The 15,630-nt window shown below is 33.6% G+C and overlaps 1 protein-coding gene across 5 annotated transcripts in view; it reads right to left on the minus strand.

Annotated features, from left to right (window-relative positions):
* LOC135842454 (uncharacterized) overlaps positions 1 to 15,630 on the minus strand; it is a 132,121-nt gene that overhangs the window by 50,425 nt on the left and 66,066 nt on the right. The window contains exon 1 of one of the 5 annotated variants that reach the window (XM_065359927.1): positions 13,201 to 13,338. The exons of the other annotated variants lie outside the window; for them this stretch is intronic. The gene's annotated coding sequence lies outside the window, so the exon portion shown is untranslated. Of the gene's footprint in view, positions 1 to 13,200; positions 13,339 to 15,630 lie in introns of those variants that run through there. 5 annotated transcript variants of the gene reach the window in all.

Consider the following 15,630-nt stretch of genomic DNA (forward strand, 5'->3'; position numbering starts at 1 on the left):
TGTATGTATAAGTGACTCGTTCAGTCGTTCGCGAACGAATCGGTTCATTTAGTCAATTTTTAGCGAATCATTCACGACCAAATTGAATCATTTTCCGGGAATCATTCGCGAACGAATTGATTCATAAACGAAAAGTCGGTAAAAGTTGAAAATACAGAAATAGGTAGTTCCAATATTAAAATAATTTCGGTATTGGTTCTCGGTAAGTAGTTTGTACCTACATATTTTGAAAGTTTAATTGGTATTTTGTAAATCGGTTTTTCATTTGTCAACTTATTGGTAAATATTACTGGTTTTCGTTTTTTTTTTAATTTGGCAGATTGTAAGACGAATAGAAGAAAAATCAACTTTAAGTATTAGATTTATTAAACTAAGTACAATTAGCTCATTTTTGATTCTTAATTTGTTTTATTATTTTTTTCATTAAAGAACTATACGAAATGTGTAGAGCTACACCTGAGAATAATCCCTACTAAAAAGGAGACATTGCCAATCCTTGTGTCCTTCGCAGATACATCCAAACTTCCGAAGCAATATCAAAATCTATTAAAATTGAAAATAAAATCATCAAAACTAAAAATTTATTCGAAATTCACCTGACAATCGACCCAAAAAACTGAAAAACTTCAAAACAACTGCATTCAGTAGTTCCAAAACTGTATAAATTATTTATCAAGGTACTTAAGGCAAAGTTTCGAAATATGTAATTTTTTTCAGATACATATTTCTTATTCTTTGAGGGCTGCAGGATTGTCTCATTCAATTATCAGCACAGGTATGATTTGAAAAATTAAAAAAAATGCCAAAAAAGCTCTATTTTTGAAATTTTTTTGGACTCAAATTTTTGATGCGTACATTCGAGGCCTTTTTAGCCGCCACTGAAACTCGTACTTTCAATTTGAAAAAAAAAGCCAACACGATTCACCATAATGTGCTTATCCAAAGTGGTTAGAAAATTGATCTCAGCAGACAGGTTTCAAATTCACTCAAAAATCTCATAGAAATGTGATTCGAAATTCAATGTGTGATCTACGAATAGGTACCTAATTGTTATTTTAAAATAATTCAGTTCTCCCTCACCATACGAATGATTGTTAATCCTACGTACCTATATACCTTTACCTTTGGCAACTATGAGAGTAATCAATTTGACACTTTTTCCAAAAAAACAAAAAAAAAACATGTTTATTAATTATAGTTAGGTAGGTACTTTCAAATATAGAGGTATAAACTTAGCTTATGGCTTAAAACTACGTAGGTAGGTACCTAGTTTTCATCTATCCATACTCTTTAGATACAACAGCACTAATTTACTGAATATTACTACGAAATCTCCATCAACATTGTCTAATTGTAAAGTTCAGAGTCATAAAATAAAAAAGTAATTCGTCTAAAAATAAATTAAAAGCTAAGTAAATGACTGTTTTAAAAAAAATAATGCAATCAACTGAATTTTCTTCAAAATACATTTTGAATACTTTTAAACCTAATAAGCACTGGGAATCACAAACATCATGATAAGGAAATAAATTAGATTCGTTTAAAAATGAGAATTCTCGAACTGGAGTCGGGATCTGATGTTCACGATTACATTTAAATACACTAGTTGCAGTAAAAATACCACAACAACAATCAAAGCAGAAAAGCATACTAAATTACAAATTATTAAAATACAAACATACAACCAATAAAAAAGAGCGTGTACGATATCCGTATCTTCTAATTTAGTATAACTAGTATTACGATGACCCGAATTTGATTTTTCAACCCGAGCTGCGAGCATCTCTTCCAGCTTGGCGAAACGTGGCTCCAAAGCATTCAATACATCTGTACTGGATATTTTCACAGGATCCGAAGACGTACGATCTTTGATTATTTTCATGAATTCCTCGTTATCTGAATTTGATCTCTGATTCTGATCTGCGAGTCTCATCAAGTGTTCTTCTAGCTTGGCGAAACGTGGCTCCAAAGCATTCGACATATCTGTACTGGATATTTTCACAGGATCCGAAGACGTACGATCTTTGATTATTTTCAAAAATTTCTCATAATCTGAATTCGATCTCTCGTTCTGAACTGCGAGTCTCTTGAATTGGTCCAATAGCCTGACAAAACTCGGTTCCAATTTTTTCAGGTCATCAATGTGACTGCTGATTGTTTTCGTATATTTCCCATACTCTGAATTTGATCTCTCGATCTCAGCTGCGAGTATCTTTAATTGTTCTGCTACCGCCAAAGTATTCAACATATCTGGATTAGCGCTGGATTGTACTTGTTCTAGCTTTGCGAAACGTGGCTCCAAGACTTTCAACATTTCTTGATTGGATAGGTTCACACTAGACCACGTATTATGGTGGATTGCTTGAATCAACCTCTGGTATTCTCCTTCGCGATCTTTACTCACACAAAGGTTCATTATTTGAACTCCTGCATTAAAACTTGTGAAAACTACAGTCACTATAGCGAAAAATGCCGACCACAACATTTTTAAAAATTAAATCGCAACGAACGAGCAAAATGTGAAAAGTTAATCGAAACGAACTGTCAAATTGAGAAATTCGGCTAAAATTAACGCTGCAGTTGAACACGAAACTGTACTAAACGCGAGAATGACTTCTCAGCTAAAACTGGTACATACGAGGAAAGGATGAAAATGAGCCTGACGAACTCTCGAATAGAGTCTGCGAGAAACTGGATTGTATTGTTTCCTTGTTTCTGCGTCGTCTTGCCGTCATCTGTATTGTGCGTTTGCCTATGTTCAATATAATTGTATGTACATCCCTCATCCCTCATCATTGTTAAAAATCTTTCTTCGAACAAATTATCAACTCTTTCCCCTCCTTCCACTACCCCTTTCGAGTATCGCATTTTTTTCCCAGTTTCAACTTCCAGTAAAATTAATTAAACGTAGTCACGTCTTCTTCACTTTTTGGCATTTCAGTAGTTTCAGTCCATGCCATTTTTCCCCCTTTAAAATAGGTATAGACAATGGCAAGAGCAAACGTAAGCTAAAATTTGATATCATACAAATTGTTTCATTTTGAAATAATATTAAAAATTGTCTAGAAATTTATTAAAGGCAGCGAATATGTTCGCAACTAAGTAGTATGAAAATGTATCCAACATGGTGTATTTAAGAATTTATTGAAAAACAAGAATTTGTTTAGGAAAGTTTTCGAATCTGAAGTAAGAGTAGGTAATTTGAAAATCGCTTCTAAATTATCAAAAAACGTTCCCAAATATTTTATAAATCCTTCCAAAGGTCAATTCCCAATTCGTGAATGCTCATTTTACTTTTGGCATCAGCAAATCACTTCGGAGGGGGGGGGGGGTCGCAACTGAAACGATTCCAGGGTGAAATTGAGTTTAGGACTATTGGAAGAGATTATGACAACAGGAGTACATAATTGCACCCCCCCCCCCGCCGATCCTCCGGGAGAACTTTTTTCTTAAAGGGGATATCCTAAGGAACATTTTAAAGCAAACTTGCCAAAAAAAAAGTTGGCCTTACATACAAAATGGCGGCCATTTTGATTGACAGGTCAGCCGAAATCGCAGATTTTGCGTTTTAACATAGGACTTGCACGAACTTTTTCAAACTTTACAAAGGTAGATCGAAAGATCATGCAAAAATTTATCACCTGTCAAAATTTCAAGTGCTAAAGTGCGTTTTTCGATTTTTGGTGAATTTTTGAAAATCGAATTTAGGCCAAAAATGAGGGAAAAAATCAAAATTTTACCAAATTGACCGAGAAAGCTGAAATTTGGGATATACCCTATTTTCGACATGCCAAATCGATTGGAAACGGTTTCGACCCGTTTTGAGCAGTTCTGGAGCCTCCAGCCGATTTTTGAACCTCGAAATTCCCACAAAATTCCATCGAATTGGAGTTGTAAAGCTAAAATTTATTCTAAAAACTAATTTCAATACGCTACGAAGTACCGCAGGTGAATTTCAAGTCGTTTTGGAGCCTCCTGCGACTTTTTGAAAATTCCTAAAACCTCCAGCAGATTTTTGAAACTTTAAATTTTCACAAAATTTCATCAAATGGAGATGGAAAGCTGAAATTTACTCTACACTCCAATTTTAACACCCTCTGAAGACGACTTCAGGTGGGTTTGAGTCATTTTAGAGCCTCCAGCGACTTTTTTGAAAATTACTGGAACCTCCAGCCTCCAATAGAATTTTTGATACTTGAAATTCCCGCAACATTAATTTATGAAATGGATTTGGCTAGCTGAAATTTACTTCACAGACTACATCGTGGTTTCAAATGGTTTTGAAGCTTCCAGCTACTTTTAGGAAATTTCAATTTTCAAAAAAAACGCCATATAACTTTAATAAACTGATTGATTTCTAGGTGAATCATTCGCGAACAAAGTATTCAATTTTTAGTGAATCATTCGCAAACGAATTAATTATTTGACGATTGTTGGTGAATCATTCGCGAACAAATTGAATAATTTTAATTTATTAATTTTTTGGTGAATCATTCGCGAACGAATAAAATTGAATAATTTTTTGTGAATCATTCGCGAACGAATTTATTTGTATGAATGACTCGTTCGCGAACGAATCGATTCATTTACTTAATTTTGGGTGAATCATTCGCGAACGAATTTAATAATTTAATAATTTTCGCGAACGAATTGATTCGTATAAATGACTCGTTCGCGAACGAATCAATTCATTTACTTAATTTTTGGTGAATCATTTCGCGAACGAATTGAATAACTTTTGGTGAATCATTCGCGAACGAATTGATTCATAAACGAAAAGTCGGTAAATTTTTTTTTTCATTAAAAAACTTTTGAAGAAGTGAGTAAATATTTTTGGAACCATACAAAATGTGCTGAGCTACACCTGAGAATAATCCTTGCTAAAAAGGAGACATTGTCAATCCTTGTGTCGATCCTTCGCAGATCCATCCAAACTTTCGAAGCAATATCAAAATCTACTAAAATTGAAAATAAAATCATCAAAACTAAAAATTTATTCGAAATTCACCTGACAATCGACCCAAAAAGCTGAAAAACTTCAAAACAACTGTATTCAGTGGTTCCAAAAATATATAAATTATTTATCAAGATAAGGCAAATTTTCGAAATATGCATTTTTTTCCCAGATATTTCTTATTCTTTGAGAGCTGGAGCATCGTCTCATTCAATTATATATTATACGTATCAGCATAGGTATGATTTGAAAAATACTAAAAAATGCCAAAAAAGCTCCATTTTTGAATTTTTTTTGGTCTCAAATTTTTGATGCGTTCATTTGAGCCCTTTTTAGCCGCCACTAAAACTCCTACTTTCAATTAAAAAAAAAAAAAAAAAAAAAAAAAAACACGATAGGTAGGTACAACCCAATGTGCTTATCCAAAGGGGTTAGAAAATTTATCTCAGCAGACAGGTTTCAAATTCACTCAAAAATCTCATAGAAATGTGATTCGAAATTCAATGTGAGATCTACGAATAGGTATGTAATTGTGATTTTAAAATAATTCAGTTCTCTTGTTAATTCTAGGTACCTATATACCTTTACCTTTGGCAACTACGAGGGCAATCAATGTGACACTTTTTCCAGAAAAAAAAACATATTTATTAATTATAGTTAGGTACTTTCAAATGTAGAGGTATAAACTTAGCCTATGGCTTAAAACTACGTAGGTACCTATTTATCATCAATCCATACTCATTAAATACAACAGGACTTATTTACTGAATATTACTACGAAATCTCCATCAACATTGTCTAATTGTACCTAAAGTTCAGAATCATAAAATAAAAAAATAATTCGTCTAAAAATAAATTAAAAGCTAAATGACTTTTTTAAAAAAAATAATGCAATCAACTGAATTTTCTTCAAAATAAATTTTGAATACTTTTAACCTAAGCACTGCGAATCACAAACATCACGATAGGGAAATAAATTTTGATTCGTTTAAAAATGAGAATTCTCGAACTGGAGTGGGGATCTGATGTTCACGATTACTTTGAAATACACTAGTAGCAGTAAAAATACCGCAACAACAATTAAAGCTGAAAAACATATTAAATTACAATAAATTATTAAAGAAAAACATTACACCAATAGAGAAGAGTGTATAGGATATCTGTGTCTGCTAATTCGTAGTATAACTACGATGACCTGAATTTGATTTCTCAACCCGAGCTGCGAGCATCTCTTCCAGCTTGGCGAATAGTGGCTCCAAAGCATTCAATATATCTGTACTGGATATTTTCACAGGATCCGAAGACGTACAATCTTTGATTATTTTCATAAATTCCTCGTAATCTGAATTCGATCTCTGATTCTGATCTGCGAGTTTCTTCAAGTATTCTTCTAGCTTGGCGAAACGTGGCTCCAAAGCATTCAAAATATCTGTACTGGATATTTTCACAGGATCCGAAGACGTATGAACTTTGATTATTTTCAACAAATTTTCGTAATCTGCTGCGAGTGTTTTGAATTGTTCTGCTAGCGGTGCCAAAGTATTCAACATATCTGGATTAGCGCTGGATTGTACTTGTTCTAGCTTTGCGAAACGTGGCTCCAAGACTTTCAACATTTCTTGATTGGATATGTTCACACTAGACCACGCATTATGGTGGATTATTTGTATCAACCTCTGGCATTCTCCTTCGCGATTGCTATTATCAAAACCCACAAAAAGGTTCGTCATTTGAACCCCTAAATTAAAACTTGTGATAACTACCGCCACCATAGAGAAAAAAAATACCCACGGCGGCCACGGCCAAGACATTTTTAAAAAGTAAATCACACCGAACGAGCAAAATGTGAAAAGTTAATCGCAACGAACTGTCAAATTGAGAAATTCAGCTAAAATTAACGCTGCAGTTGAACACGAAACTGTACTAAACGTGAGAATGACTTCTCAGCTAAAACTGGTACACAGGTACATACAAGGAAAGGATGAAAATGAACCTGACGATCCCTCGAATCGAGTCGGCAAGAAACTGGATTGTATTGTTTCCTTATTTCTGCGTCTTGCCGCCACCTGTATTGTACGTTTGCCTATGTACAATATTATTGTACATCCATCATCCCTAATCATTGTCAAAAATCTTTCTTCGAACAAATTATCAACTCTTTCCCCTCCTTCCTCTACTCCTTTCGAGTATCGCATTTTTTCCCAGTTTCAACTTCCAGTAAAATTAATTAAACGTAGTCACGACTGTTAATGTTATTTCATTTTTTGGCATTTCGGTAGTTTCAGTCAATGCCATTTTTTCCCCTTCAAAATAGGTATAGGCAATATCAAGAGCAAACGTAAGCTAAAATTTGAAATCATAAAAATTGTTTCATTTTGAAATAATATTAAAAATTGTCTAGAAATTTATTAAAGGCTGCGAATATGTTCGCAACTAGTATGAAAATGTATCCAAAATGATGTATCTAAGAATTTATTGAAAAACAAGAATTTGTTTAGGAAAGTTTTCGAATTTGAAGTCAAAGTAGGTAATTTGAAAATCGCTGCTAAATTATCAAAAAAACGTTCCCAAATATTTTATAAATCCTTCCAAAGGTCAATTCCCAATTCGTGAATGCTCATTTTACTTTTGGCATTAGCAAATCACTTCGGAGGGGGGGGGTCGCAACTGGAACGATTCCCGGGTGAAATTGAGTTTAGGAATACATCGGAAGAGATTATGACAATAGGAGTAATTGTACCCCCCCGGCCGATCCCCCGGGACAACTTTTTTCTTAAAGGGGATATCCTAAGCAACATTTTAAAGCAAACTTGCCAAAAAAAAAGTTGGCCTTACATACAAAATGGCGGCCATTTTGATTGACAGGTCAGCAGAAATCGCAGATTTTGCGTTTTAACATAGGACTTGCACGAACTTTTTCAAACTTTACAAACGTAGATCGAAAGATCATGCAAAAATTTATCACCTGTCAAAATTTCAAGTGCTAAAGTGCGTTTTTCGATTTTTGGTGAATTTTTGAAAATCGAATTTAGGCCAAAAATGAAGGAAAAAATCAAAATTTTAACAAATTGACCGAGAAAGCTGAAATTTGGGATACACCCTATTTTCGACATGCCAAATCGATTGGAAACGGTTTCGACCCGTTTTGAGCAGTTCTGGAGCCTCCAGCCGATTTTTGAAACTCGAAATTCCCACAAAATTTCATCAAATGGAGTTGGATAGCCGAAATTTGCTCTGCAAACTAATTTCAATACGCTACGAAGTACTGCAGGTGAATTTCAAGTCGTTTTGGAGCCTCCAGCGACTTTTTGAAAATTCCTAAAACCTCCAGCAGATTTTTGAAACTTAAAATTTTCACAAAATTTCATCAAAAAATGGAGATGGAAAGCTGAAATTTACTCTACACTTCAGTTTTAACACCCTCTGAAGTCGACTTCAGGTGGTTTCAAGTCATTTTAGGGTCACCAGCGATTTTTTTGAAAATTACTGGAGCCTCCAGTAGATTTTTGAAACTTGAAATTTCCCCAACATTAATTTATCAAACGGAGTTGGTAAGCTCAAATTTACTTCGCAGACTACATGGTGGTTTCAAATGGTTTTGAAGCTTCCAGCTACTTTTAGGAAATTTCAATTTTCCAAAAAAACATCATACAACCTTTTAAAAAGTTGCTGGAGGCTCCAAAATGACTTGAAATTCACCGGCAGTCAACTTCGTAGCGTATTGAAATTAGTTTGCAGAATAAATTTCGATTTTCCATCTCAGTTTGATGAAATTTTGGGGAAATTTCAAGTTTAAAAAATCTACTGGATGCTCCAGTAATTTTCAAAAAAGTCGCTGGAGGCCCTAAAATTACTTGAACCCTCCTGAAGTCGTCTTCAGAAGGTGTTAAAATTGGAGTGTAGAGTCAATTTCAGCTTTCCATCTCCATTTTTGATGAAATTTTGTGAAAATTTAAAGTTTCAAAAATCTGCTGGAGGTTTTAGGAATTTTCAAAAAGTTGCTGGAGGCTCCAAAACGACTTGAAATTCACCTGCAGTACTTCGTAGCGTATTGAAATTAGTTTTTAGAATAGATTTTAGCTTTACAACTCCAATTTCATGGAATTTTGTAGGATGAATTTCGAGTTTCAAAAATCTGCTGGAGGCTCCAGTACCGCTCAAAACGGGTTGAAACCGTTTCCAATCGATTTGGCATGTCGAAAATAGGGTATATCCCAAATTTCAGCTTTCTCGGTCAATTTGGTAAGATTTTGATTTTTTCCTTCATTTTTGGCCTAAATTCGATTTTCAAAAATTCACCAAAAATCGAAAAACGCACTTTAGCACTTGAAATTTTGACAGGTGATAAATTTTTGCATGATCTTTCGATCTACGTTTGTAAAGTTTGAAAAAGTTCGTGCAAGTCCTATGTTAAAACGCAAAATCTGCGATTTCTGCTGACCTGTCAATCAAAATGGCCGCCATTTTGTATGTAAGGCCAACTTTTTTTTTGGCAAGTTTGCTTTAAAATGTTCCTTAGGATGTCCCCTTTAAGAAAAAAGTTGTCCCGGAGGATCGGCGGGGGGGGGTTCAATTACTCCTATTGTCATATGCCGGACTATAAAGTTAATACGAATCTAGTCGATAATTGTTTTCCAATACCATGAATTCAAGAATTGAAAATTAGATTCTAGCGTAAATTATAATTATAAAAGAAATCACTCACTTGACATCATATTCTCTAACTCATAGGACAAGAAATCGTACTCACCTGAAACAAAATAAATTAAATTATGGATTAATTGTCATCTAAAAGAACACATGATTTATCATAGGTACTCGTAAAGGGCAATTCTAACATGCACAGGTAAAGCCTCCACCAATTCGACACATATGTTATGTTGTTATGTATAACAAAAGAAGGTCTGGTTGATCTTTTTAAACGAGTTGTGAGTGTAATCAACACGTTTTTCAAAACTACTCGTATTGAATCTAAACTCATTCGAAGAGTGTTTCAGCTAAGAAAAAATCGCCCAGTCACAAGATTTGTTTGTTTCTGGGCTAATTTCAGATCTAGAACGAGTAAATTACTTATTGGAAACTCTCATTCGACGGATCGAATGCTGAATCGAGGTTGCCAATTCGTTTTAAAAAGATTCAAAATTGCCACAGAAATGAACAAATGCTCATAAGTCATATCATTCAACAACAAAGCGATTAAATAATACAGATAATAATATGTGTAGTTAGGTATTGAAAATCTTTTTGTAATTGTGTAAAAATATAGCTCTAAATTTAAACATTCATTCGCAAACAGAAAGTGAAATTTTTCTGAAATCATAAACTCTTCAGAAACTGTCGAGTAGGTAATCCACCGAAAATTGTTGAAAAACTCCTTTTGAAGAAAAATAAATATTGAGCCTAAAATTGAATCTTGATTTTCAACACTTTTGAGGAAAGTGTCTCGTAACCAATCAAAACAAGTTGAAATGGCAGGAAATTGGAAATCCTCATTAATTTTTTTCTTGGAGCTTGAAAAGAAATCAATGGAAACTTACAATTAAGTCAATTTTTTGGGCCAGCGGTTATGCTAATTCCCAAAGATTAAACAAAATTTCAAGCCAAGATTTTTCAAAAATATTCAAAAAAAGTTTTGATGGAAATTTTCGATTTTCAGTAAGTACATATGACACTTTTTCAAAAATTCCGAAAAACTTGACCTGATTTTAGTCTAAAACTCCTTCAAAAATTACTTTAAAAAGGTATACTTATTATTAAAAAACACCTTTTACAATACGAAACTTTAATGAGAATAAATTCTAAATTAATACATGAGCGTGAGACGCGTTTCGGTCTGCTCGGAGACCATTTTCAATCACGAATGAGGTTACGTAACATACAGAAGATAAACAAGAAAGATGCGTCGTATGGAACAAGTAGAGGGGAGATCAACAAATGTACAAGAGTCAAAAAATTGCGTCGTAAATTTAATATACAGGTAGGGGGTGATTTAGAATAGGTAGAAGCGAATCAATTGCACTGTTTGGCGAAACATCGTTGACCATATTGAACTCTGTGGATTTCTCATGACGTTTTATTTCTACAAGCTCAAGGGTGTTGAGGCGATGCCCTTTTTCGGCAATATGTAGAATTTGTATTCCTGAGTCAGGTAAAAAGTTGTGGCCAGAATTAATGAGATGATCAGCAAAGTTACTTTTTCCCAGATGATTATTTCTCCAAGCAGCTAAGTGTTCGTTTAACCTAATTTTGAAGCTTCTCCCTGTTTGCCCAATATAGGTAGCTGAGCAATTGTTGCAGGATAGTCTATAAACATCACTTTTTTCATCTTGGGGATTTTATCCTTGGCATTACAGAATAGCGACCCTAGGGAATTTTTTGAAGAGTAGGCAATCTGAATGTCATCGTCATCATTATGTTTGAACACCTGAACCAATTTTGATGTTGAATTTGCATGATGGTCTCCGAGCAGACCGAAACGCGTCTCACGCTCATGTATTAATTTAGAATTTATTCTCATTAAAGTTTCGTATTGTAAAAGGTGTTTTTTAATAATCAAAAATGTGCGAAAAAGGTGAAAACTACACGCGAAGGTATACTTAGTCAAAAATCGTAAAAATCATGGCTCAAAATTCTTCAGAAATTCTCAAAAAACAATTTAATTTCAATATTTGATTTTCTTACGAAATTTTAACCCATTTTGATACGTTGCACAACACAATACTTCTTCAAAAATTCCAAAAATCATTACCCAATTATTTTTGGCTGAATTTCTTCAAACCCCCCCCCTGTCCTCTCCAAATACATTTTTATTGAAGAATTGGGATTTTTTGAGAAATTTCAACCCATTTTTGACAAGTCACGTGGCATTTTTTTCAATTCCAAAAATTGTGACACAATTTTGAGTTTAAAATTCTTCGAAATTGCTCAAAAAACATTTTTGTCGCCGTATTTGAATTCCTTACCAAATTTTAACTCATTTTGATAGGTCACATGACACTTCTTTTAAAATCCCAGAATCCACGACCCAATTTTGGGTCCATAATTCTTCAAAAATGCTCAAAAATACGAAAATTGGTTGAATTTCTTGCAAAATATTAACCCATTTTGATAGATTGTATGAAAATATTTCACAATAATCTCAAAACTCATGACCCAATTTCGGTGTAAAAATTCTTCGAAATAGTTTTAATAACATTTTCGTCGAAATATTCAAACTCCTCGTAAACTTTTAACCCACTTTAATAAGTCCTATATTACTTTTTCAAAAATTCCAAAAATCACGACTCAGTTTTTGGCTCAAAATTCTTCAGAAATTTTCAAAAAATCATTTCATTTCAATAATGCCAAAAATCGAGAGACAATTTTGAGTTTAAAATTCTTCAAAATTGTTCAAAAAACACTTTTATTGACATATTTGAATTTTTCGTAAAATTTTAACCCATTTTGATAACACATGTTCGAAAATACCGAAATACATGACCCAATATTGGGCTCAAAATTTCTCAAAACTGCTCAAAAAATATTTTCGTTGAAATTTTTTGAATTTTTTGCAAAGTTTTGACCCATTTTGATAGTTTGCATAAGATTTTTTCGAAAATCCCAAACCCAAGACCCAATTTTGGCTTCAGAATTCTTCAAAAATGCTCAAAAAACGTTTTAGTTGAAATATTTGCATTTCTCACGAAATTTGAATCCATTTTGATAGGTCGCACGACACTTTTTCAAAACTCTCCAAAAACCATGTGACATGTCCCAATTTTAGACTCAGAATTCTTCAAAATTGCTTTAAAAACATTTTCGTTTTTTTGTTGCAATAATTATTCGAATTTCTCATGAAATGTGAACCCATTTTGATAAGTCACAAGACATGTATTCAAAAATCCCAAAACCAGTGCCTCCATTTCGAGCTCAAAATTCTTCAAAATTGCTCAAATACACTTTTGTTGTAATATTCGAATTTCTCGCGAAATTTGTAACTTTTGAATAACTCCACAGCGGTTCATTATTACTCGTAATTGAAGGAGGGGGGGGGGGAAACTTGATTGGATATTGATTAAAAATCGAAAACTCGTTTGGAATTCGCTTTGCAATCCATCTAATCCAACATTGCACATATTTTGATAGGTCAAATAACACCTTTTCAAAAATTTTGAAAACCATGCAGGTTAAAAGGTACGTATCCGAAAAAACACGTCGACTGAGATTAAGGTAAAGTTTTAAAAAACGAACTTTCAACTCCAACGTACCTGTAGCTAATTTTCAAGTCTGAAATTTAACCCACGAACACAAAAACACCACAACACGAGAGTGATTTCCCCAAGAAATACTGCTTGGACACTCGTGGTATTAGCAAAATGAACAGTAAAACAACACAATCGAATCGAGACTCTGGTCCAGTCAATAAATTAACTGATATTGTTCCTCTGCTTGTGTGTCTTACTGTCGTCTCTATTGTCTATTTATTTACACCAACCCCTACCTGTTTTCATTCCATTTAGCAACTTATAGGTAGTCTATAAATCAATAGATCTTTCTTCGTATTTTTAACTGTTCTTCAACTTCACCCTCTGTAGTGAACCACCCTGTAGCGTATTTCCTTGCTCATTTGTATAGCTGGTATGTAGCTCGTACATCCATCTTTCACCATAGATATTATACTGTATGTAGGTTTGACTGTTCCCCTCCCTTACCCGCACGTCCATTTATCTTCGGATTCCAAGAGACACCAGATGAACAACAACTGAATATGCAAACCTGCTAATACAAAACAAACTCTACCTGCTCATTTCATTTGGCACTTCGTAGCCTTACGTCTCATTTTTTTTTTTTTGAAATAAATAAATAACAGATGATGATTCTTTGATTCTATCCTTCAGAGTGTTAGAACTTGCAAAGCTCAAATTTTCATATCGATCATACGAGTCGAAAGCTTTAAATCGTCTAAGTGATGCTGAAAAGGCAGTGTATCTAGTTGGTAAAAAATAAAACAGCGCATACTTTCGTAAATCATTCATTTATTAATAAGCATATGGTAGGTAATTGATATTTTTGAAAACTCGAAAAAAAATTATCGGTTGATTAAATTAATTTTAAAATAACCTACAATTAATGTTTTTTAAAAAAGAAAGAAAAATCAATCTAAAATGTCATTCATAAATCACTCAAATGTTACCAAGTAGGTATATTTATAAAAAGATAAATAATACAAAAAAAATACATAAAAGTCCGAAAATAAACGACAACTGCATTTTACTTGAGAATTTACTATTCGTAGTACGATGAGACGAAGTTGATTCTCGTATCTCGTTCGCAGCCATTTTGCATTGGTTTTCTACTTCGGCCAAACGTGGTTCCAATTTTTTCAATACTTCTTCAGCAGATTTCTTTATTAATTCCTCCGCGATACTCTGAAGAGTTTTCTCAGCTATTTCTATTTTGCTATCAATTTTCTCTTGAGAAGGAAAACAATTCCAGAGAAGGTATCCGAAAGCAGGTATCATAACACCAAAATATAATGTTTCTAACCACATTTTGAAAGGATAGAAAAAGATACACCGAGTACGTAAATATTTCGAAAGGCACCACCGACGTGATTTTATTCAGTTTGAACTGTTGCAAGTAAACGAGAGTCTGATCTCTTTTCACTAAACTAAACTAACAAATGAACAAATGACCATTCTAATGAAATGAGGAACGTGCACTATGCACACAGACTGTAGGTATTTCGTCTTCTGTCTTCTATCTATGTGTCTTGCTGTCGTCTCCTTTTTCTACATTTCCAACCCCCACCAGCCATCATTTATTCCATCTAGCAACATTTCAATAGATCCTTCTTCATTCCTAATTTTACTTGTATTTCCATCCTTCATAGACTGGTATGTACCTATTTAATGTTTCTGCGTAATTTTGCTCGTCTTCAAGTTCCACGAGGCAGGTATAGGTACCTTAATCTGATCAAAACTCTGCTCTGATCATGTCTGATCAGATTTGTTCTGATCAGATTTGTTCTGATCAGATTTGTTCTGATCTTAAATTTCCTGAGAGATTTCAAGCCGTTTTGAAACGTTACACGCTACTTTTTCAGAAATGCTGAAAATTGTGACACAGTTTTGGACTCGGAAATTTTTTAAAATTGCTCGAAAAACATTTTCATCGCTATATTAAATTAAGCGCAAAATTTTATCCAATTTTTATTGGTCGAATGCCTTTTTTTCCAACAAGGCTGAAAATTATGACCTTACTTTGAGCTCAAAATTCCTCAAAAAAGGCTCAAAAAAATTTTAGTCGCAATATTCGAATTTATTGTGAAATTTTGATCTACTTTAACAGGTCGTAAGCCACTTTTTCGAAAATGTGAAAAGTCATGATTCAATTTTGGGATTAAAGTTTTTCAAAAAAGCTCAGAAAACATTTTCGTCGGAATAATTGGATTTTTCACGAAATTTCAACCCATATTGATAGGTCGCATGCCGTTTTTTCAAAAATGTTGAAAATCGTTTAATTTTATAGGCTCAAAATTCCTCACAAATTCTGGAAAAACGTGTTTGTCAAAATATTAGAATTTCTTGCAAAATTTCAACGTATGTCAATTCTTTAAAAATTCTGAGAATTATCGCTCAACTTTGGGCTCAAAAAAATGGTCAAAAAAGTGAAGTCATGTTTCAAATTTGGGCTTA

This window comes from Planococcus citri, chromosome 4 (genome assembly GCF_950023065.1).
Source record: "Planococcus citri chromosome 4, ihPlaCitr1.1, whole genome shotgun sequence".
Taxonomy (NCBI): Eukaryota; Metazoa; Arthropoda; class Insecta; order Hemiptera; family Pseudococcidae; genus Planococcus; species Planococcus citri.